Genomic DNA, 21,883 nt, shown 5'->3' on the forward strand with positions numbered 1-21,883 from the left:
GTGGGGGATCCTCCAGGGGCGGGGCCAGCGCAATCAGGTCGCTCAGTACCTGCCCCAGCCCCGGCCACCTGGAGGGGCCAGGGGGTTCCGGGCCTCGTGCAGGGCCGGTCTCAGAGCGCCACCCGGGTCCCCGGTGCCCGAAAGCGCGAGCGCAGACCCCGCGGGAGTGGCCTCCGGGCGGAGCTGGCTCAGCCTCGGTAACGGTAACGGGTCGGGGCGCTCCTGGGCACCTGGGTTCCTCCAAGGGAGGAAAAAGCGGGAGGAGACGGGGTCCGGGGCGAGTGGAGAGCCCCCGCAGGACACCGGGCTCCGCGCGCCAGCGGATGTCCCTCGAAAGCGCGCCCCTAAACCGGGATAGGTGCGTCCGGGCTGCCCCCCTCTGTCCACCTCGGTCTTGACCTTGGCGCTGTGGGCCGGGCTGGGGCTGCAGTTGGCTCTCGCTCTCTGCACAGTGAGCCAGCCGTTCGCTCTGAAGGGCGCGGGTGCGCTGGGGGAGGTGGGCGGCCCCGGCCTGGCAGCCAGGCTGCAGGTCGGTCCCCGCCTCCTGGCAGGACTGGCGGAGTCCCTGCCCCAGAGCGCAGTGCCAGCGCTGGCCTCCGCCCGCCTCGCCCATCTATCTCCTCGCGGCACCTTCCTCCTCCAGCGGGACCCGCCGGACTCCTCCGTGCCGCTGCCACCGGGGACCATGCAGTGGCCCGAGCACTGGGCGAGCGTGAGTGAAGGGAGGGGGGGGGCCAGTGCGGGGAGCAGCCGGGTCCGTCGGTGCGGCCAGGAGGGTCCGAGAGCGCACGCACCCCTGGGCCCGCCTGGCCGCCCGCTGGGTTCGCTGGAGATTTTCCTGGAGTTGTGTAAAATGAGGAGGGAGGCGGTTAGCGGCGGGCTTCAGCATCTCCGCCTGTGCGTTAGGGTCCAGGACAGGATCGGAGAGACCCGACCCTCACCTGGGCCACCAGGCACGTCTTTCTAAGGCCCCAGAGCCCGTGGCCCGAACCCCCATCCCTTGGAGCTGCTGTGGCCTTCTGGGCTCCAGACTCCAACCCCAGCGAAGCCACCCTCTCTCCCCCCTCACTCAGTGGCCTTGGAGGAGGATTTCCAAGCAGAGAGACAAGGGGGCAAGCAAAAAGCCTCGGGTCAGAAAGAAAGCTTAGTCCTGCTCCTTCATTCCCAGTCTCTGGCCACGCTGGGGCGGACCACGTGCGGGGCTGCAGCAGGCCGGCGGCCAGGGTGGCGTCCTGGGTCCCCCACGGCAGCGAGGGGGGCAGGGGCGGAGATCTGGGTTCTCCATCAGCACTCCGGGGCTCCATACACCACCCGCGTTTTTCAGCCACACGTGGGCATTCCTTTTCTCTGAGTGGGTTTGTGGGGATCTGGAAGTTAGCTCTCCTAAAAACTTTGGGGGGTAGGGGTCCAGCCGGAGCCCTAACCCTAACCCCAGCCCACGCTCATGGCCTGGCTGCAGGCAGGGTTTGGGAGGAGTGAGCCTCGTGGGCTGGGCTAGGGGCATCTGAAGAGGCCGCAGTGGAACTGGCAGGGGTGGAAGTCTGTGCAGTGGGATCCCGATGCCCTGCCAGTGTCCGAGCCAGACCCACATTTTATGTCTCTAAGACGCCAACAATGATGCAGGGACTTCAGATCCGGCGTATCCATTCTGCTTCAGAGTCGGAGGCTTCAGGGGAAAGGCTGTCTCCTTTGTGTGCTAGTGCGGTCAGTGCTCCCAAGTGCATTCAGGTCCGCCCCTTTCCTTCTGGGGGGGCACAGAGCAAAGGGATGTTCTCCGAAAGCAGTTATAACTGCTCAGTTCGCTCTCGGGAGGGCTCCGCTCCATGCCCGAGGGGACCGAAGCCAGCACCTAGAGATAGGGGGTCATGTGGGCACCCAGACAGGAACTAAAATGTGCTCCCCAAGGGTTAGCTGTGGTGCTAGCTGAGTCTGTAGCATCATTTCCCCTCGCACATGAGGGGCATTGCTATGGTTTCTGAATCCATGTGGGAATGGGAAAAGCCTCTGGAGTTATTTGGGGTGGGGGTGGGGGCGGGGTGGGGGTGGGGGTCCCATGTGTACAAACAAACCTTGTTTGGGGCATCACTGGCATTTCTGCCAGAACTAGAAATCTGCCTTTTGTGACCTCATCGAAAACTGTGCTTGGGAAAGGCTCCGATGCTGATGAGGGCAAATCCCTCATGCTTTGCCCAAGGATCTCTGTTTTGTCTCTAGCTTGCCCATCTGTAATTGGAAGTGAGCTCTGCTTAGTCCAGAGGGTGCCTCTGTCTGAATGCAAACATCATCTGGGAACAGGAATGCCTGGCCCAGAAACAGCCCCCTGCCCCCCAGGCACAGTGAGGGGTTTTCGTGACTTCTCCTGCTAACCGTGGAAGGGGGCCGGGTGGGTCAGACGAGGAGCCGGGAACCCTCCGGGTAGCTATTTGACAAAAGAGCTGTTTGGCCCTCGCTGGGCTGTTCCAGGTCCTGTCAGTTGTGAAAAGTGCCCTGAGGTCTAGGATCTGGCCTGATGGAAAGCTGCTGCCATCTATTAAGTACCTTCTATGTGACATACACAAGGCTTTGTGAAATCAGTATTATACTCCCCATATTTCATGTGAGGAGACTGAGTTTGGAAGAGGTTAAATAATTTGCTAAGATCTTTGGTAAGTGGCAGAACTGTGCTTGAAATGCAGGTCCCTCTGGTTCCAAAGTCCCTGCTCCTTCCACAGGCCACTCTCCTCCCATGGATGACCCACACGGTAACTGAAAGCCCAGAGCCACTGTGTACAGGAGATGTTTGTGACCCCGTTAGACTTCCCGCATCATGCTGGCCTGGTAAATGCATGCTCTTCACTCCACGTAGGACTCAGGGATTTAATTAATGCACAAGGCTTAATTCCTTAACATGTAAAATGCAAACTACAATGACATACGTATTTACCATTCAGTTAGCAAACTTCATAACGACTGATAAACCACTGATGAGGTTCTGAACAGGCACTTTCATATGTTGCTGGCAGGAGAATAAATTGGTACGACTTCTTTGGGAGGCATTTTAGAAGCATCTTTCAAAATTTGAAATGCCCATGCTATTGACACAGTGGTTCCGGTTTTTTAGACATTTATCTTGCTGTTATACTTGCCTATGGACACAAAGAAACATATGTATATTGTAGCATTATTTGAGCTGTGGAAAAACAACCTATGTACTCATCGAATGGGGTATACTTTGTGATACTTCCAGATAGTCAAATACTGTCCTCTTTATCCATAAAAAATAAAAAATAAAAAAAAGTAGGAGAAGCTTACTCTAAAACTGACATGGAACAATTTGCAAGATGCATGGCTAAATGGAAAACATGCAGAGAGTGTTTATAATATGCTACTGTTCATGTGATAAAAGAGGAGGAAGAGGGAGAGTTCAGGACATTTGCTTGTCAGTGCATAACTATATACACAAAACCTAATAATATCTGTTGCCTCCAGGGAGAGTGGACCTGTAAACCCTTTGTTTAGACCTCTCTGAGCTGGATAGGCAAGATCTTATCCTCCAACTTTGAAAGCAAAATGGAGAACTAGAAACTACCCTTCTTACTGCCCTAATATTCCCCTATACAGGATAAAGCATCAGCAATCGGATGGTATTAATAAGGGCACAGGAGGAGCACTGTGGTTGGGCATCTGAGGGGCAGAAGGGATGCCAGTTTATGGTGTTGTATTTGGAGAGGAAGAGAGATCCACTTGAAAGAAAAGGGTTGGAAATTATCCTGGGGTCTGGAGCTCTATTCCCCCAGAGGAGGAGGGAAGGTTAGTATTTGAGTTGTCACACTATCAGTCAGTGTGTCCCTGGATGCCCCTTTGGGTGTGTTTTATTTGCACAGATGCCCAGCTCAGTGGTGTCCCCTCTTCCCCAAGAATTCCCTTCTCGATCACCCAGCCTTGAGGCCCATGGATGCACGAAGGGGACGGAGGCAGGTACCAGGCACCGCCTCCCCTCCTTCGGGTAGGACAGGCTGTTGAGCAGCAGGAGCAGCGGGAGAAAGGCGTGCTTCCAGCCACACCAGACGGGGCTCCCCTGCACTGTTGGGGGGTTAGGCTTCATTTCAGTTACTCTGCTGAGCACTCTGCCTACATTATGTCACTTCATCTCTTAACCGAGTACATGTGAGAGCCCAGGCTCATTGCTATCAAGCAAACAGCACCTTTCTGCTCCCCCTTCAGTGACTTTTCCCTTCTCTGCACAGTAACCTGCACACAGGTGCTCACAGACTCAGTTTGGGTATTAACAGCATGTGGCTGAGCATCTCATGCCCTGATAGACGATCTGGAATCTTTGCAGTCTGGGTAGGTTTGGACAAGGCACAGTGCAGGGACAAAGCAGAGTTCTGGGTTTGGGTTTCCATCTCTCTTGCTTCTATCTCTGTGTGCGTTAGGGCTGGGCTGAGTGGACTGTGTGTGAGGTTCCCCAGGGACGGAGGGAGGAGAAGGAGCGACTGCCTCTGCTTTGGTCCAGATGTGGTGCTGAGAAGGGCGGTGAGGGTGGGCTTATAAGGTCCTGTGTCTGCACCCAATGAGGAAGGCGGACGGGGTGGTCTCTGAACTGCAGGTCTGTGCCGGGAGTTTGTTTGGAAAAAATAGCCTGAGAACTCAGAGCCCCGCTCATTGCAAACCTTTCTCCTCCCACGCAGCTCACAGGCCTGGGCTCACCTCTGACTCACATTCCACTTCAGAAGGAAACAGCTTGAGTTTTCCCCCAAATAAATTCTGGAGCACACCGGGCAGCTGCTGCTTCTGTGTGCTGCTGTTGCCCACAGGGGTGAGAGAAAGAAGCCGGAACAGGCTCTTGGCCATGGCTGCCAGAACCTAGCAGGAGGGTGCCTGCCCCAACTATTTTTTTTTTTTTAAGTAACCTTATATCACACACAAAAAGTGTTGTTTATATAGCATACTGTAATGGATGACCAGTTTAACCACTTCAATTTAGAAAATATCTATTGTTCAAGGCCCTGGGAAGACAGAAAGATGTGTGGCGTGGTCCCTGGGCTTGAGGTGCCCACAAGGCAGAGTTGGGAGGGGAACATTTACATCACCAAGAGGGCTCTGCAGACTAAAGTTCACCCTAGGGAGAGGTACCAGCAATGTGCCCTCATGTGCAGAGGGGCCAAAGTGAGTCAAAGGCTGGCCCAAGTAACCCGGGTAGATTATTAAGGTCCTTTCGGAGGAGGTGAGTTTTTAATTGGACCTTGAATGTTAAGTATGATTTTGATAGGCAAGCTCAGTAGAAGTGGCTAAGAGAACAGCTTAGCCAAAAGCATAGGGCTGCAATAGAATATGGAGTGTTTAAAGGTAAATCGATATCTATAACGTCATCATTTGCCCAACTTCTGTCTTAGGCACACTACATAGTATTTTTTTAGGCACTCAACAAAATGAAACTGTTATATCCCCATAAAATAATCACTAACTATGATTTTTTGGGGGTGGTAAAATCAACAGGGCTTGATTATAGATTAGATATTAAAAGTGAAGGCCACAAGCCCAAGATCTATAAAGCTGTATAAGTTTGTGTCAGATTCATTTTGCTTTAAAAAATAACGGATGGTGTCTTACAGATGTAAAATCAACATTTCTGTGCATCAAACTGCTGTCACCGCTAGTTTTTCAGTGACAAAGTAGCCTAGTGAGGAGGCCTGGGAGGAGCACTGGGAGGAGGATTCACCTTCCTCCTGGCCATTTTATTCACACTTATTCACTCATTCAGTTATTCCTGCATTCAACAGACATAATCCGTGTGTCTGGGCCAACTGCTTGGCTGGCTAGGGAGAGGTAAAAGGAAATACCACAGGAAGATCAAAGGAAATGCCTCCAGGAACTCAGGCAGACCTCGGATATATGGCAGGTTTGGTTCTAGACCACTGCAATAAAGGGAATATTGCAATAAAGCAAGTCACAGAAATGTTTTGATTCCCTAGTGAATATAAAAGTTATGTTTACACTATACTATAGTCCATTAAATGAACAATAACATTATATCTAAAAAGTTTACATACTTAAAGTAAAAAAATGCTTTCTTTCTAAAAAAAAAAAAAAAATGCTAATCATTATCTGAGTCTTCAGTGAATTGTAATCCTTTTGCTGGTGGAGGGTTTAACCCTAGCAGCATCCTAGATCACTGATCACAGATCACCATCACAAGCACAATAATAATGAAAAAGTTTGAAATATTATGAGCATTACCAAGTTGTGACATAGAGACCCGGAGTGAGCAAACAGTGTTGCAAAATTGGTACCAACAGACTCACTCAGCATGGAGCTGCCATAACCTTCAGTGTGTAAAAAGCGCAGTATCTGTGAAGCCCCATAAAATAAGGTATGCCTGTACGTGGGAGAGATCACAAGAGAAGGTACTGAATGCCTTAGTGAAAATAGGGACAAAGGGCAATGGGGAAATGTGTGCTCAATAAATGCTGGTTGCTAAAATAAAGAAGCAGCATGATAAGCAATACCAGATACCTCCAAGAGAACAAATCAGAGATCAAAACATTATTTCTTAGGATTTGGCCAAACTCTTGTTCATGCCCTGAACTCCGTGGAAGCTGTGATGCTCTCCGGATAACACTGTGAAATATTTACATATTAAAAAGGCTGCATATATGATAATTTTTAAATCAGAGAGCATCTTATGCTAGATTCTACCACAGACATAGAATAGCAGGCACTAAGTTTTAAGAAAGAAAACTTTATAGAACAAAAACTTTTAATTGAGAATATTCTGTCAGCTCATTTTTCTGTGAATTGGGGAAGGACTGCCAAGATTCTATTTTAGTGCAGGAAACCCTCAGTCCAGCTGGTGGAACCCCAGGGCTCCACAGGAGCACAGTGTTGGCAGTTTGAAGGCTGTTGATGACTTTAGCAAGGGCAACCTCAGAGGAGTAACGAGGCCAGAACCTAGACAGGATTAGGTTGAAAAGTGAGGATTGCATTCACAAGATGTCAGCAAATATTTTTTTTTAAAGACGTTTGACACATGTGGGGTTTTTTTTAAGCTTTTTTTTATTTTATTGATTTTTTACAGAGAGGAAGAGAGAGGGATAGAGAGTTAGAAACATCAATGAGAGAGAATCATCGATCAGCTGTCTCTTGCACACCCCCTACTGGGGATGTGCCCGCAACCAAGGTACACTCCCTTGACCGGAATCGAACCCGGGACCTTTTGGTCCACAGGCCAACGCTCTATCCACTGAGCCAAACCGGTTTCGGCGTGATGTCAGCAAATATTTATTGAGTGGCAAATAGTATTGAATGTCACCGGGGATATAAGGTTTGTGGTTTCATTATGTTTTACTGAGAGACAATTGAGCACATGTAAGTGCCAATTGAAAGGATCTACTTGAATGGAAAAGTTATAGGTTAAGGAAGGATAATTCATAATAAGATTCCCAAGAAGGTGTGTGGATAGCATCAAATATGCATGTGGAGGGACTGGCTTTGAGAAGAGGCTGACCGTTCTTCAGGCCAAAAAGAGGAGGGGGAGGGGAAAGGGCAGATGTCAGTATAATTGTGGGTGGTGGTGGGAAGATGAGGGTGGTGCCATCGAAGGAAGGGTGGCTAGCTGGGAGACAGGATGGAGGAGTCACTTATTTAACAGAAGTGATGAGGACAGTGAAGAGAAAGGGTGAAGAAACTAAAGAACGATGGTAATATTGGGGCACTTATTATCTATGTGACACTGAGCCCATTCTCTTACCTGTAAGATGGGAGTAGTAAGGAGGTTGCCTACTCCAGAGTTGTGCCTGGCCCACAGCAAACGTGGGCTGCTGCTTTGATTTTTCATCCTCACTGTCGGTGTAGTGCCGAACACAGAATTGGTTTTGGTATGAAATAACCATCAATACCTCCAGATTGTTAGTACCTAGGGAGTAAATGGACATTCCTCCATCAGCACTTGTCTCACATCCCAATGCCGAAGCACCAATCTCTTCTCTAAGCACTTGGAAGCTTTTCCGCTACTTAATGCTGAGGGATTTCTATGTGTTGCTTAGCCAGGGCAGATTCTATTAAGGAACTTAATCGTACGGGCAGGGCACTGGGCCAGGGTGAAGAGAGAAGAGTTTCAATTAATTCAAGAGCCCAATCTCCCCTGACCTCATTCATATAACAGAGGATGAGGCATTTATAGGATTCATTCCTTTATTCCTTTCATAATATCTGTTGAAGCCAACGTTGAGCCAGGCCTGTACCCAGGCTGAGATGCAGAGATGAATAGGAGTGGTTTCTGCCCTCAGATATTAATCTGATCAGATCTTGTTATAATGACTGTATCACAGTTTGGGATTATCCTAGATAAGATTTTGGATTAGGCTAGAGATGAGGGCAGGAGATCACGTAGTTCACCCTTGATGGCATCGGTACCCTCCATGATGTAGACAAAGTTGTGTGTGAAGAATGAAGAAGATGGGGTTCCAGTGAGGTCATGAGAAGGAGGGTGAAGGTTTGGGACAGTCTCCAAGGGGAATAGAAATACTGTGACTAAAAGCTTCAAGTTTTAAGCCCAGACAACTGAGCAGTGAAGATTGTGTTGATAGAAATGGGAATTGTTTGGGGGGAAACTTGGGAGAATGGGAGGGACATTTGTGAGCATGTTTAATTTGGGGCAGTAACAGGGAACCAATAAGAACAAGTCCTGCAGGTGGTGAGCCTATCTCACGGGGACATGGCTGTCAAAAGCCAGCATCCTGTCCAGCCTCCAGACTGGTAACAGAGCTAGGGGGAGGAGAAACCCATGAGAGGGTCAGTGCTTGCTGTGGGAGAGTCTCTGAGTGCCGAGTGACATGGGCTAAGAGGAGTTGATATGTTACTGGATTCCTGATGCCTCGTTAATGGAAAGGTCAAATGTGGAAAAGGAGATTGGGCTAGAACATGCTGATATGACCTGGGCAAGAGTGCTTAGTTGGATTTCAGAGTTTCCTCAATCCAGTTAATCTTCCCAAACATTTACCCAGGGCAGAAGCATAAAACCTGGGACAGGGACAGGAGAGAGGAGGCTGGGAGGTTGGCAAAGGCCGGATCCTGACAGCAGATGCAACTTTTAGGTCTCAAGGGGCAGTGACTACGTGGAAACAGGAGCAAATGAGAGGTGTGGGGTCTAATCTCCTCCGATGCATCCCTCCTCTTGTTACCACAGGGTTCTTCCAAAAGCCTAGAACCTCGTAAGACTGTTCCATGAGGTTCTCTGCTGTGGCTCTGAGTGTCCTCATCCCATTCCACTCCCGGCACACTAGCTACAGTTACATCTGCAAACCCAGCCCTCCCTCATGCTGACCCCTAAATCCTAAAAGGAAATCCCAAAAAGAGAAGTCACAAGGTTGTTCTCACAGTGAAAATAACTACTATCCACTGAAATGTCTAAAAATAGGGGTCTTTTCTATTAAACCAGCAGCTACTTAAAGTGATGTAGAAACATACTTTACATGAAAATGTATTCATGGTCTGTTGTTAAATTAGAAACCAGCATGAACACAGTAAGTATGTGTGTGAGAGTGTGACAGAATGTTAGCATTGCTTATCAGCAAGTGGAAGAGTTACGGTCCATTTTTATTTATTTTTTTTAATGTCTACGCTTTTACATTTTTCTAATACACAGTTATTACTTCTACAAACAAAGCTGCTCTGGGGATCTCTCGGTTGACCCACGCTCTCCAGAGTGCTTGGCCTCTGGCTGCTCACCCTGATTGCTCCTTGTAGACACGGCAGTATTTTTGTCCGGGACTGCCAGCAAGACTAATTCATTAAGTGCTTTCTGTCCTGAAGATGACAGGAGCCAGGAAAGCATTAAGGCCTTGTTACTACGACAGCTGGTAGCCTTGATGTCTGCGTGCTTATCTATTAACGGGACTCTGCGAGTCCCTCCTCCCGCCAGCTCCAGGACCCTCACAGGTCTCATTCTCCAACTGGTACAGCCTGGCGGGCAGAGAACAAAGTCAGGACCAGCTCAGCCGAGGATCAAAGCAAGGAGAACACTGTCCAAGGAGGCAGGATGAGCTTGAAGAAATATTGACTGGGTTTGGTGAGGAGTTAGGGGAATTGAAAGTTAAGGGACAAACTGGATTCTAGGGTCAATGTCTTTAAGCTAACCTTTATTGAAGGCCAAGCATTGAGTATTGTTCTTTATACACTATTCTCCATTTAAACTTCACAACCGTTCTAAGATGAATTATTCCTGTTTTAGAGTTGTTGAAACTGAGACTCAGAGAGAATGATAACCAGTTAGTAACAGAGCTTAAGTTTTAACTTACTAGCTGTTTCCTCATTGAACAACCCCCTCCCCCAGCTCCCTAGTTAAGGATACTGCTTAAAGGTGGGGAGTTTTAAAGCTTGGAAAATGTCCTCTTGGTTTGGGCTTAGAAGTTACATAGCATGGAGAAGACACCAGATGTTACTGTTAAATGGATGAGTGAATGAGTGAACAAAAGAAAGAATGATTTTTAAAAGGTCATATAACCACATAAAGACAGAGAGATACTAGTAATCACATTAGTAACCTACCTCATAGATTAATCGCTGCAAATGGATGTGACCAGGATTCAGCAGTTCTTTCTGTTCCCTGCCCAAGATTTACAAGTATATGACTTTAATGGGACTGAGCCCTAGGAGAGTCATTTTTCAAGTGCTGGAGGGAACTGGGCTCTTGCTGGGCATGAGGGCCCACCAGTCCGCAGTCCTGGGGAGGAGAGGTGCAATCCTGGTTCCCAGGCACAATGATGGAAGTCTGTTGTTTTCATTTGCAAATTGGTTTCCAGGTGTCCTCGCTCTTTGTCTGCATGGCTCTGTCCTCATGGTCCAGGGCAGTGGTCAGCAAACTGCAGCTCTTGAGCCACATGTGACTCTTGAGCTGTGGTTTGCCGCTCTCTTGACTAATGAGTTTGTTGAGCACTGGTCTAGGGACACAGAGCAACAAGGAGGCCCAAATAGCGTGCTTCCTGGGCCACTTGTTAGAAAAATGCTTTATTTTCATTTTTTTACAAGATTGTATCAAACTGACAAGCCTTCTTTCCCTTGGCTTGTATTAGGGCTGAGGAATGAACAGCTCCAGAGCCATGTAAGGCCTGAGAAATCACTTGGTCTGGCCCTGCCAATGCATTAGGGGTAAATTAGTTAAATGTCTGGCCAAACATAGCAGGCAATTTTTAAGTTGATAATTTTGTATGGCCGTTGGCAGAAAAAAAGGTTCCCCACCCCTGGCTTAAATGAAGAACTGGTTTTCATGTACAGTTGTGTGCGGTCAGCTTTAGGAATGCTGGAGATTGGTTATCGGGTCGGTGAGTAGAAAGTGAGGGGCACTTTGGTTCTCATTATCTTCTTGTTCACCTTGCTTACTGTGCTCGGAAAGAGCTCACAAGTTCCTTTTTCCAGCTCTACATCGGGCAGAAGTGGGAGAAAAGAGCGAGGCAAATAAAAGTATAGGTATGTGAGGGGCAGGGAAATTGAAGCACAGATGGTGAGCCAGCATTGGTTAGCGTCCTGTGGGAAGGCTTTGGGTTCCTCAAACAGACGCAGGTTGCCCAGACATGAGTCGGTGCTCCAACAGCTCAGATTCTAGAATCCCAAGGATTTCCTATTACATTTAATTTCCTCCCCTTCTGTTGTTACTCTTCTGTGAGAGGCAAGGTGTCAGGTGTCATTAGAGCAATAAACTTGCCCAAGATTCTCCCACTTGTAGCACTGAAAGCCTCGCATCCAGGGACCTCTCAGTTCTGGGCCATCCAAGATGGTTGGTCACCCTAAAGGTATGTCATAGCTTCCAAAGAAACTCCTGTCGGGAAGAATGCTCCCTTCTGGAGGTGGTCTCACATGGTGATTAAGAGGGTGGACTCTGGGCACCTGGCCCGGGTGCCGAGCCTGGCTCTGGCACGCACCCATGCCAGACCCTGGGACAAGTCACTTGACTTCTGTGCCTCAGTGGCCTCATCTATAAAAATGGGGATAATGATAATCTATACCTCAAGGGGTGGCTATGTAAAATCATATAAATAAACACATGTAAAGCACTTTTGTTTAAAACAGTGCCTGTCTCATAATAAGAGCATCTTTACTCCCGTTTTAGAAGCCTAGAACTCTAGAGTCCTCTTCCATCCCTCTCCCAGGCACCAAAGTCATACTGCCGGCCAGCGCAGTGAACATGGTCTCAGCTCTCTGGCCCGTACAGATTCCAGAGGAGCCTTCCCAGGAGAGGCCTGAGAGGTGGAGCTGGACCCCCAATTCTGCCCACCGCCACCCGGGTTCCCTGAGGCCAGGCTTATGATGATGGGTGCTAAGAGCACTGCAGCCAGTGCAGCCCTGCGAAGAGATTCGGGGACCCAATCTCCCCAGCGTTCTCCCCTCCACACCCTGCCGTCAGCAGCTGCACACTGATCTCCACATGTCTGCCAGTGTACTACACATTTGTACCTGTCACTTCTGATCCCCGCCACATGGCTGCCCCCGGACTACGGGGCCTTCTCCTTTCTTCCCAGAATGTTCCCCAAGGACAGCCCGGTGGTGATAAAGGCTTCTACTCGCTTTTATTTCTCTTGTTTGGTGAGCCTCAGCCCCAGCCCCCAACTCCTAGGGTACAGAGCCTGTCCAGCCGCCCTGGCGCCCCCTACCTGCAGCCAGCTGGGACGCAGCCTCGTGCTTCCTAATGATTCAGCCAAAGTTGAGAAGGTTCCAAACATAGCTTCCCTGCCACTACATTGCCCTGCAGGAAAGTGATGGTGTTCTGATCCGCCTTCCACCACAAATCAAAGCAGCAGTATCCCAGGATTGTATGTCCCTCCGACCCCTACAGCCAGAATGGCCCTCAGAGGTTGTTTTCTGTTTGCTTTTTGTTGTGATGAGAAACAACATAGAAATTACCCTCTTAACCACGTGAAGTGTACAGTCCAGCAGCGTTTAGTATATTCACATTGTTGGGCAACAAATATTAGACTTTGTCATCTTGCAGCAGTGAAACTCTTACCCATTGGACACAGTCTCCACTCTACGTTTCTCTGCTCCCACCCCATCCTCTCCTTCTTTGTTTAGGACCTTGTGCCACCACTGCCCCTCTTTCTAGTATCTTTGCCTCCCTCTTGCCTGTGTTCTTCCTTTCTGTCTACACTCCTGCTTGGATACTCACTTTTATAAAATTCCCCCCTCACACTGTAACCCCGATAAGTATACCTCCTCTGTTTCCTTTCCTCACCGGGGAAGTCGAACTGCCTCTGTCATTCACTCCTCACTCTGTGGCCTCACAGTCATCATCAAAACTACCCCTGCCCATCCAGTCTCAGGTCCCAGGCAGCCTCCGTGGCCTCTGCTGCCCTGGACACTGGGACATCCTCTTCTCTCGGACACTCTGGGGCTCCCTGCACTGACTGACCAAGCCAGCCTACCTTGGCTTTTGTCCTTGTCCCTCTTTCTTTTTTTTCCTTTTCTTTTTTTAAATATATTTTTATTGATTTTGTACAGAGAGGAAAGGAGAGAGATAGTTAGAAACATCGATGAAAGAGAGTTATCAATCAGCTGCCTCTTGCATACCCCCTACTGGGAATATGCTCGCAACCAAGGTACATGCCCTTGACTGGAATCGAACCCGGGACCCTTCAGTCCCCAAGCCGACACTCTATCCATTGAGCCAAACCGGTCTTGGCCCCTTGTCACTCTTTCTGACTTCTCTGCTGGCACATCCCCTTCTTCGTAACCTCGGATTGTGTTTTCGAGAATCTGTCCTCTTCCTACACCATTTACCCAGCGGCTCCAAAAGACCCCGTAAGTGGGCAGCGCCCAGGTCATGGTCTCCAGGCCTCTTTTTAACATTGCTAAAGGAGGCTAACCTCAACTGCTCCCCTGTTAGTGGTACTGTCGTCCGCTGGTGCTCTAGGCTCAAATGCCCACCATCACCTTCAGCACCTCCCTCTGCTCACATCCGGCCAGCCCATGGGCTCTGCCACTTCTGCTGCCCCTGAAGTGCTCACACCCATCACTCTGAGTTCCTCCTCCTTCTGGTACATTTGGTTTAGGCTCCACTGCTGCTGGCAGGAGCCATTGATCACCTTCTCCTCCCCTAGGTCATAGTCTGTCTTTATGCCTCTGGCCCACTGTTCATTCTGCTGCCAAGTGTGTCCATCACTGAAGTGGTTCTCCAGGTGCAGGCCCTGGACCTGCAGCTTCAGCAGCAGCTGAAGTGCGTGCTCTGAGCCCCCACGCCGCACCTACTGGTTCAGAAGCTCTGAGAGGGACCCAGCAGTCTGTGTTGGTGATTCTGATGAATACTAACGTTGGAGAATCACTGCCCTAAACCAGCATTAAGCAGGTTTCTCCTCTGCTTAAAAAGTTAGGGGTGGGAGCCAGGTGAAGGAAGGCAATGTGGGGGGAAGAGAGAGGAACATCTGTACTACTCTCAACAATAAAAATTTAAAAAATAAAATGGCCAATAAACAAACAATCAAAAAAGTTAAAACACTTTGATTAGTTAGGGTTAAGTTCAGATGGATATAACAACTTAAAAAAAAAAAATGGCTTGCCGAAACCGATTTGGCTCAGTGGATAGAGCATCGGCCTGTGGACTGAAGGATCCCAGGTTCGATTCCAGTCAAGGGCATGTACTTAGGTTGCGGGCACATCCCCAATGGGGGGTGTGCAGGAGGCAGCTGGTCGGTGTTTCTCTTTCATCGATGATTCTAACTCTCTATCCCTCTCTCTTCCTCTCTGTAAAAAAATCAATTAAAAAAAATTTTTTTAAATGGCTTGAACAAGTTACAGTGAGAGCAGGACATACTGAAGCGTATTTTAAAATGACTTTGAAAGAACCCGGCCTGTCCTCTCCCTCCAAGTTCTGGTGCTCTTCCCTCAAGGCATTTTCTAGCACCAGCTGCTGTCTCGGCCTTGGCCTTGGGCAGCTTTGCTGAACTTGAGTGTGCCCCATGGGAAGGAAGTACACTGCTTGTCAAGAGCTTCTGCTCCACCGGAATCCTCCATTTCCGCAGGCTTTTCCCAGCCAAGGGCAGCACTCTGTGAGCTGGTGAGGAGGGAAGGATCAAGGGCCTGGAATGGAGCCTCAACCATGGAAAAAGGGCCCTTGGTGGCAGAAAGATCCTGAAGAGAGAGAGGGACAGGCATCTGGAGAAAGAAAAAGGGCACAGGACTGGGAACGTGAGGAGAAGGAAGGGGGTCAGGCAGAACCAGCATTAAAGGGCCTGGAAAAAGAACGTGGAACTTCCCCCCCCCCCCCCCCCAGCAGAGCTCCCTCAGGCCCAGAAGCCTCCTGGGCTGCAGGTCAGGACCTCTCAACCCTGAGTTCATGAACTCTGCCGGGGGTGGGGGAGGGAGGAGAGAGTGAGGAGAGAGTGAGGGGGAGGAGTTGAGTCCAGGGGTGGGCTCTGGAGGGTTCCATGAATTCCCTGAATTTGTGCGCAGAATTCTGTGAGGATGGGTTTATTTTTCAGGAGAGTGTCCATGTCATACATGAGATTTCCAGAAGGGTCCACAAACCACTAAAGGCTGAGAAAGACACCCCATGGTAAAGAAAGGGGCTTGATGGGGTGGGAGTTGTAGGTAAAGGGCCAGAGTAGAAAAGCGTGTGGGAAAGTACTTAGCTGTGGCTGAGCTGGTACCAGCAGCACTGACCCTCTCAGTGAGCTCCCCGTGGGGTTCGATGGCCTAAGCTGCTCTCAGTCCAGGTGGAGGTCAAGACCAGGGTAGCCAGGACAGCCCGTTTCCACTCCCAGATCCTGGAGGAGCCCTTCTCCATGTTGGTTCCTACTGGTCTAATTCTTGATCTCAGCTTAGTGAATCCCTCAAGCTCAGAGCCCCCAGACCTGCCTGCCCCACTGGGAAACCCCTCCCACAGCCCCCTACACTTCCTGTCAAAGCTCCAGCACCCCTGTCAGTGTGCTGGGGTTTGCACTTCCCTCTTCTGGCCCTGCCTGTCTTGTCTAGAGTTGCAGCCCCAGTGGTGGGCTCACCTAGTGCCTAGCAGGTGATAGACACTCAATAGTCAATCAATATCAACTGGATGGATGGATGGATGGATGGATGGAGGAAATATGAAAGAGTATGCTGTCTTATGAGTGAGCACAGGACACCCTGGGATTAGCTTGAGGCCCCTCAGAAAGCAGCTGAGCTGGACTTTAATTGAGCAGGAAAGAACAGGAGAAAGCTGAGTCTGACTTTGTATCTTCATTGAGGTTAAGCCTACTTCTACCCATTTCGTGGAGTCCTTGGTAGGAAAAATTTGTTCTCATTAATTCTTAGTTATCTATTCAAAAGCAGGTGAGGCCAAATAAATTGATAGGGGTGAAGGACAATAAGGAAATAGTTACATTTGAGGGTAAGTTAAGTAGGTGCGTCATGGAGTCAGAATGACAGGGGCCTACACTGATTTGTGGTCTAGTTGGCCAGTTAGCATTTTAAGAGACTTCCTGTGGGCCAGGTGCTGAAGAGAGAAGAGCAGTGTGAATCCTAGGCAGGAATGACATGAAAGAAAAGCAGCCTGCACCTTTGCCTCCCTCACATCCATGTATACCCTCAGCGTGCTCTGTAGGGGGAGTGTGTGTGTCCTTTAATTTCCACGTGGATGTCGGCCATACCCTCTGCTCGGCTGACGGTCAAACTATGACGTGGCCTTTCCCTGGCAACATTGGTGATTCACCCTCCGACTTTTCCGTTTCATTTATTGACGTGAAATTCACTTAACATAAAATAACCATTTCAAAGTGTACAGTTCAGTGGCATTTAGTACATTCACAGTGCTGTGCAATCACCACCTGTACCCAGTTCTGCATTTTCCTCGCTCCAAAATAAAACCCCATACCCATTAAGTAGTTTCTCCCCAGTCTGCATTCTGTACCTATGAATTTTCCCATTCTGGAAATTTCATATAAATGGAATCATGCAATATATGAACTTTTGTGCCTGGCTTCTTACACTTAATGTTTTTTTGTTGTTGTTAATCTTCTCCCTAGGATACTTTTTCCATTGATTTTTTTTTTGAGAGAGAAAGAGATATGAGAGACACATCAATTGGTTGCTTCCTGCTCATGAGACCCTTCAGTGCATGGGCCAATGCTCTAACCACTGAGTATGCCATCCAGGGCTAACAATGTATTTGAGGTTCATCTATGTCATTCATTTTTATGGTTGAATAATATTCCATTGTATGTATATGCCACAAATTTTTATGCATTCACCCATTGGTGAGTATTTGGGCTATTTTCACCTTTCCTCTATTGTGAATAAACATGTGTGCACATGTATTTGTGTGAATTCCTGTTTTCAGTTCTTCTGGGTATATCGTTAGTAATAGAAACCTTTTAAGTTTTTTGCCCTAAAATTTAAACATGAATTTAAATTCTGCTGGCAAATGCTTGTCAAAAGGTCAGCGAAGAGAAATATTACTCATGACAGGTTTTTGAGCTTGAGGTTTTTGATGCAAAACTCTTTTGTCAAACAGCTGAGCCCAAACTCTATTATGTAAAATAGAAGAGCAGAGAAGCTCTGGGTGAGATGGATGAGGAGGCCAGAAGGTCTGTGAAATCAGCCTCTCTACACCCCCGGCCACTCTGCCACCTCCCCTCTCCTGCCCTGAAGACTCGAAGAGGCTCCCTAGACCTTCTGGGCTCTGGGCAGCCACCATCAGAACCGCTCCGATGCCCTAAGCTCCAGATGAAGAGCCCCCATCGAGAGCTGTGGGTGTGCCACCTCCCCACACTTCCTTTCAGAGAGTTGTGCTTGGGTGCTAGGTCCTCGGCCCTGGGAGATACAGTTAGGAGCTGCCTTTTTATATTGCTGATAATGTAGTAGCTACCAACCTTCCTCTCTAGATCTCAGCTCCCCTCTGGAGACCTTCTTCTCAAGGATTAGTGGAAAGCAAACTGAGCTCCTTCTAAACTGTGATTTGCTCTAAATGATCATATTTCCCTTTTTGCTTTGGTTGCTAAAAATCTCAGATTTGCAGCCCATGTCCAGCCATTCTGTATATTAACTTTACGGCTGGCCACACATTGCTATGCTACCCCCCTTGCCTTCTCAATCTATTTAATTTTTATTCTACAGAATGTTAATATATTTCTGAAGTTAAAACTCCTTTGTGGGTTGAAGTAAGATATAAAGAAACATTTCTCATCTTGGCAGTTGTGACTATATTTGTTCTCCCACCATAAACTCTAGCTCAGAATCCCGTTGACCCAGGAAAGATCGTGGGAGGCCAGAGCAGCCTCCTCAGACCCTGCTCACGTTGGCTTCAAAAAGATGCCACCCAGGACAGATCAGGTGAAGGCGGATGGGCCCAAGGCCCTATCCATTATTATCAATTTCAGTTTAACCGACCCTGAGCACCTACTTGTGAATAGCACTTTATAAAAATAAAAGGCAGCATAAGGATTATTTCAGGCGACTAGGAACTCTAGAGAGCAAGATAGCATGTGCATTAAGGACGGTGGTTAGTTACATAGAAGTGGAGCGATTGTCACATGCCCCAGGAGCAAAGGAGAGCAAGACATTTTTTCGTACCACGGAACCTAAAACAAAACGAAGACTTGATCCACATTTTCTTTCCAGCTGGAAGGATAATAGCATTGCAGGCAGGGGAACTCTCTCAAGCAAAGGCTTGTAGGCTGCTCCACACACAGGCCAAGGGACTGCTCAGTTGACTTGCATCTCTAAAAGCCGTGTGTGTGTGTGTGTGTGTGTGTGTAGGGTAGTAGGTACCAAAGGGCTCATATTGGGGTCTGGCCTAGTAACACTGTCCTTTTAAACACTGCCGGGCCTAACTGACCAACCAGCCACACACACACACACATACACACACACACACACACACACACACGCACACTCACGCACACACATTTGATGGCTGTGCATCTCAGGCTCCAAGCTAGAATTACAGGGCTTGAGAAAGAGGTTCTGGGCCGAGATAAGACTGACCCAGGGAGGCAAAGAGTGTTTAGGCTTTATCTTTTTCTCAGAGATAAAACCTACATATTTCAATATATGCTCATATATTGAAACATGGTAGAAAATATTGACAGTGATTATCCTGGGTTATGAATCTGGGTGGCTTTTATTTTCCTTAGACTTAAAAAAAATATATTTACTACTATTTATGTTATTAGGAAAGGAGTCAGTAAAACTTATATTAAAATAAACATTTAAAATACTTTATACTGTCCATAGTCTGAGATGGGTCACTGGACTCTGAAGCAAGGTATTGGCTGCAGAAATAGAAGAAGGGTTGGATTTGAAGAGGGAGTTAGCCTGGCTGAGGGGGGTTGGGGGTGGGGAAGAGTTGGCTGGGCGGGGGGATCCTTCCTTCACAATAAAGCAGCCCCCGAGAGCCCGGGTGCCCCTGGCCCCTCAGAGCTCCTATCGCCCAGCAGTTTGATGAGTCGGGTGGCTCTCAGCTGACACAAAGAACTCCTTCCTCCCAAGGCCTCAAAAGCCCCCTTGGGACTTGGTTAGTGGGTCTCAGAGAAGGAGCCCAGGCAGTTATAAGATGATGTTTCAGCTAAATGAATAGACTGAAATGTTCCAGGGAACATGGTTTTGCATTTTGGCATTTGAGACTAAAAATTGAATATTAATATGCATTCTCATTTCCTGCTTATCTTCTCCCACTGTTTTTTGCTGTCCCACTGTAGATAAACTGATAGATTTAAGTTGTTTTCAAGTGGATGTCCCAAAGCCTCCATAAAAACAGCTGGAGTTTTGTTTTTGTTGTGGTTTTGTTAATCCTCACCTGAGGACATTTTTTTCATTGATTTTAGAGTGAGTGCAAGGGGAAAGAGAGAGAGAAACTTTGATGTGAGAGAGACACATTGATTGGTTGCCTCCCTCACATGCTCTGACTAGGACAGTGGGTCAAACCTCCAACTCGGGTACGTGCCCTTGACCAGGATGCGAACCCACAACCCTTTGGTACGTGGGCCAATGCTCTACCGCTGAGAAACACTGGTCAGGGCAACAAGTGGGGTTTGAACTCTGGGGATTCGTGTGAATGAGAAAGCGGTGATAGGTGGCCATGGCCTTGGCCTTGGTTAGAGGCCTGGCTTCCACTGGCTGGGGGGTCTTGAGAGAATCACCTCAATACACTGAGCCCCAGTTGAGTATGTGTTAAATTGAATAATAATACCATCCCACCTCACTTATGTCACAGGGTTGCTTTGAGCTTTACATCAGATGATGTGAAAATACTATATGTGCTTGTGTGTGTATATGTGTATGAAGTTACTGTTACAAATATTATCATTTATTTTCCAATGAGATATAATTGATTTTTTTTTTCAAAGCATGCATGCCCTGAAGGATGTCTGACCATAACCCAAAGTCTGATATTGGCTCCATCCCTAGGGGGCTGGAACCCAGCAGGTTCATGTGGATATTATGAGACAAGGCTAGACACACTCGTTCAAAAGAGAGCCCTATAGGTGATGGGCCAAAAGGGCTCAGGACCACACAAGTGTATTTTTATGTTACGGGTAAGGATCTCCAAGGGGACCGTAAGTAGTAGGAGAATATAACATGTAAATTTATAGCCACGGTTCTATTCAGAAAGAGAATTATTTACTACTTGATTATGCCCTTTCGCAAGCACATTAAGGAGTTGCTGAGCTTGTCTCTCTAGAGCGCAATGGAAAATTTTGAATGTGAAACGTACTTATGAAAACACAGGCAATGTAATTTGCCAGTGACTATAATCAGTGAGCTTGAAGACGTGGCCCATAAACAAAGCCAAATGCATGAGGTGATGGCTGTTCTTCTGTGCTGTGGCCATCAGTCCACCCGGGGGGGGGCGGGGGGTCCAGAGTCCACACCTCAGTGCTGCTTTGAGTGTGGTGCTGGGCCGGGAGCATGCGCATCGCCTGGGAGCTTGTTAGAAATGCGCGTTCTCCAGCCCACTCCAGACCCGCTGAGGCAGAAGCTCTGGGGCTGGGGCCGGCAATGCATTGTAACCAGCACCATTCCGGTGCTCGCTAAACATTTCCCGATTCCTATTCCAGCACCTGGCCCAAAACCGTTTGCATTAACTTTCTTTGTGGTTTCTCGTGTTTGCTTAAAATGCCTTACTTTTCATGCCAAAGTAACTCAAGTTCTTAACACAGGTGAGCCATCTGACACTATCTACTTATATCAGCTAGACTGGAGCGATGTTCCAGACGTAAACCAAAGGACCAGGCCTGTGCTTCTCAGCATCTTGGTGATGTAGGGACAGAGGGAACCTGTCAATCACAATGTGTGGCAAGAACCGAGGAACATGCCGTTTCTTAGTTGCTTTTGAGATCTTGGAAGTGAAAGCATCCAGTGTGCTTCATGCAAAGGCCTCTTGGTACCCAGTTATGAAAGAATGGAGAGATGGAGAGAGGGGAAGCGGGTATGCAGGATGACTATTAAACCCTGTGATTTATAGAGGCAGAAAGGAGATAGTGGTTTTCCAGGGCCCGAGGAAGAGGGGAGAATGAGGAGTGACTGCCTAATGGAAACAGGGTTTGTTTTGGGGTGATGAAAATATTTTGGAAGTAGGTAGTGATGGTTGACAACATTGTGAGTATACTAAAATACTACCAAATTGTACACGTTTAAATGGTTAAAATTTGAATTTTATCTCAGATAGTTTTGTAATGATGAGTTAATGTGGAAGAGTGATCAAACTTCTGTGTGCCTCCTCATCCCCCTTCCCTTCTCCAGCCACCTATGGCTGGGGCACGCAATAGATGCCCAGAGAGCTCTCTGTTGATCGGTTGACTGCTCTGAACCCCAAGAACGGAACTCGAATGTGCAGGCAACCTGGGGATTAAGACATGGTTGGACTGTGGTCCCTCAGGACAGCTCCCGGAGGCAAGTGTACCCTTTGTTGGAGTAAATCCTCCCCTCTAGCTCGAGATTCCAC

At 48.3% G+C, this 21,883-nt stretch overlaps 1 protein-coding gene across 1 annotated transcript in view; it reads left to right on the forward strand.

Moving 5' to 3' along the window:
• Window positions 1-542: 542 nt before the first annotated feature.
• The window catches only part of FAM163A (family with sequence similarity 163 member A), a 38,386-nt gene continuing 17,045 nt past the window's right edge, over window positions 543-21,883 (forward strand). The window contains exon 1 of the mRNA XM_084865169.1: window positions 543-712. The gene's annotated coding sequence lies outside the window, so the exon portion shown is untranslated. The remainder of the gene's footprint in view (window positions 713-21,883) is intronic.

This window comes from Pipistrellus hanaki (genome assembly GCF_964339955.1).
Source record: "Pipistrellus hanaki genome assembly, chromosome: 18".
In the NCBI taxonomy this organism is placed as follows: Eukaryota; Metazoa; Chordata; class Mammalia; order Chiroptera; family Vespertilionidae; genus Pipistrellus; species Pipistrellus hanaki.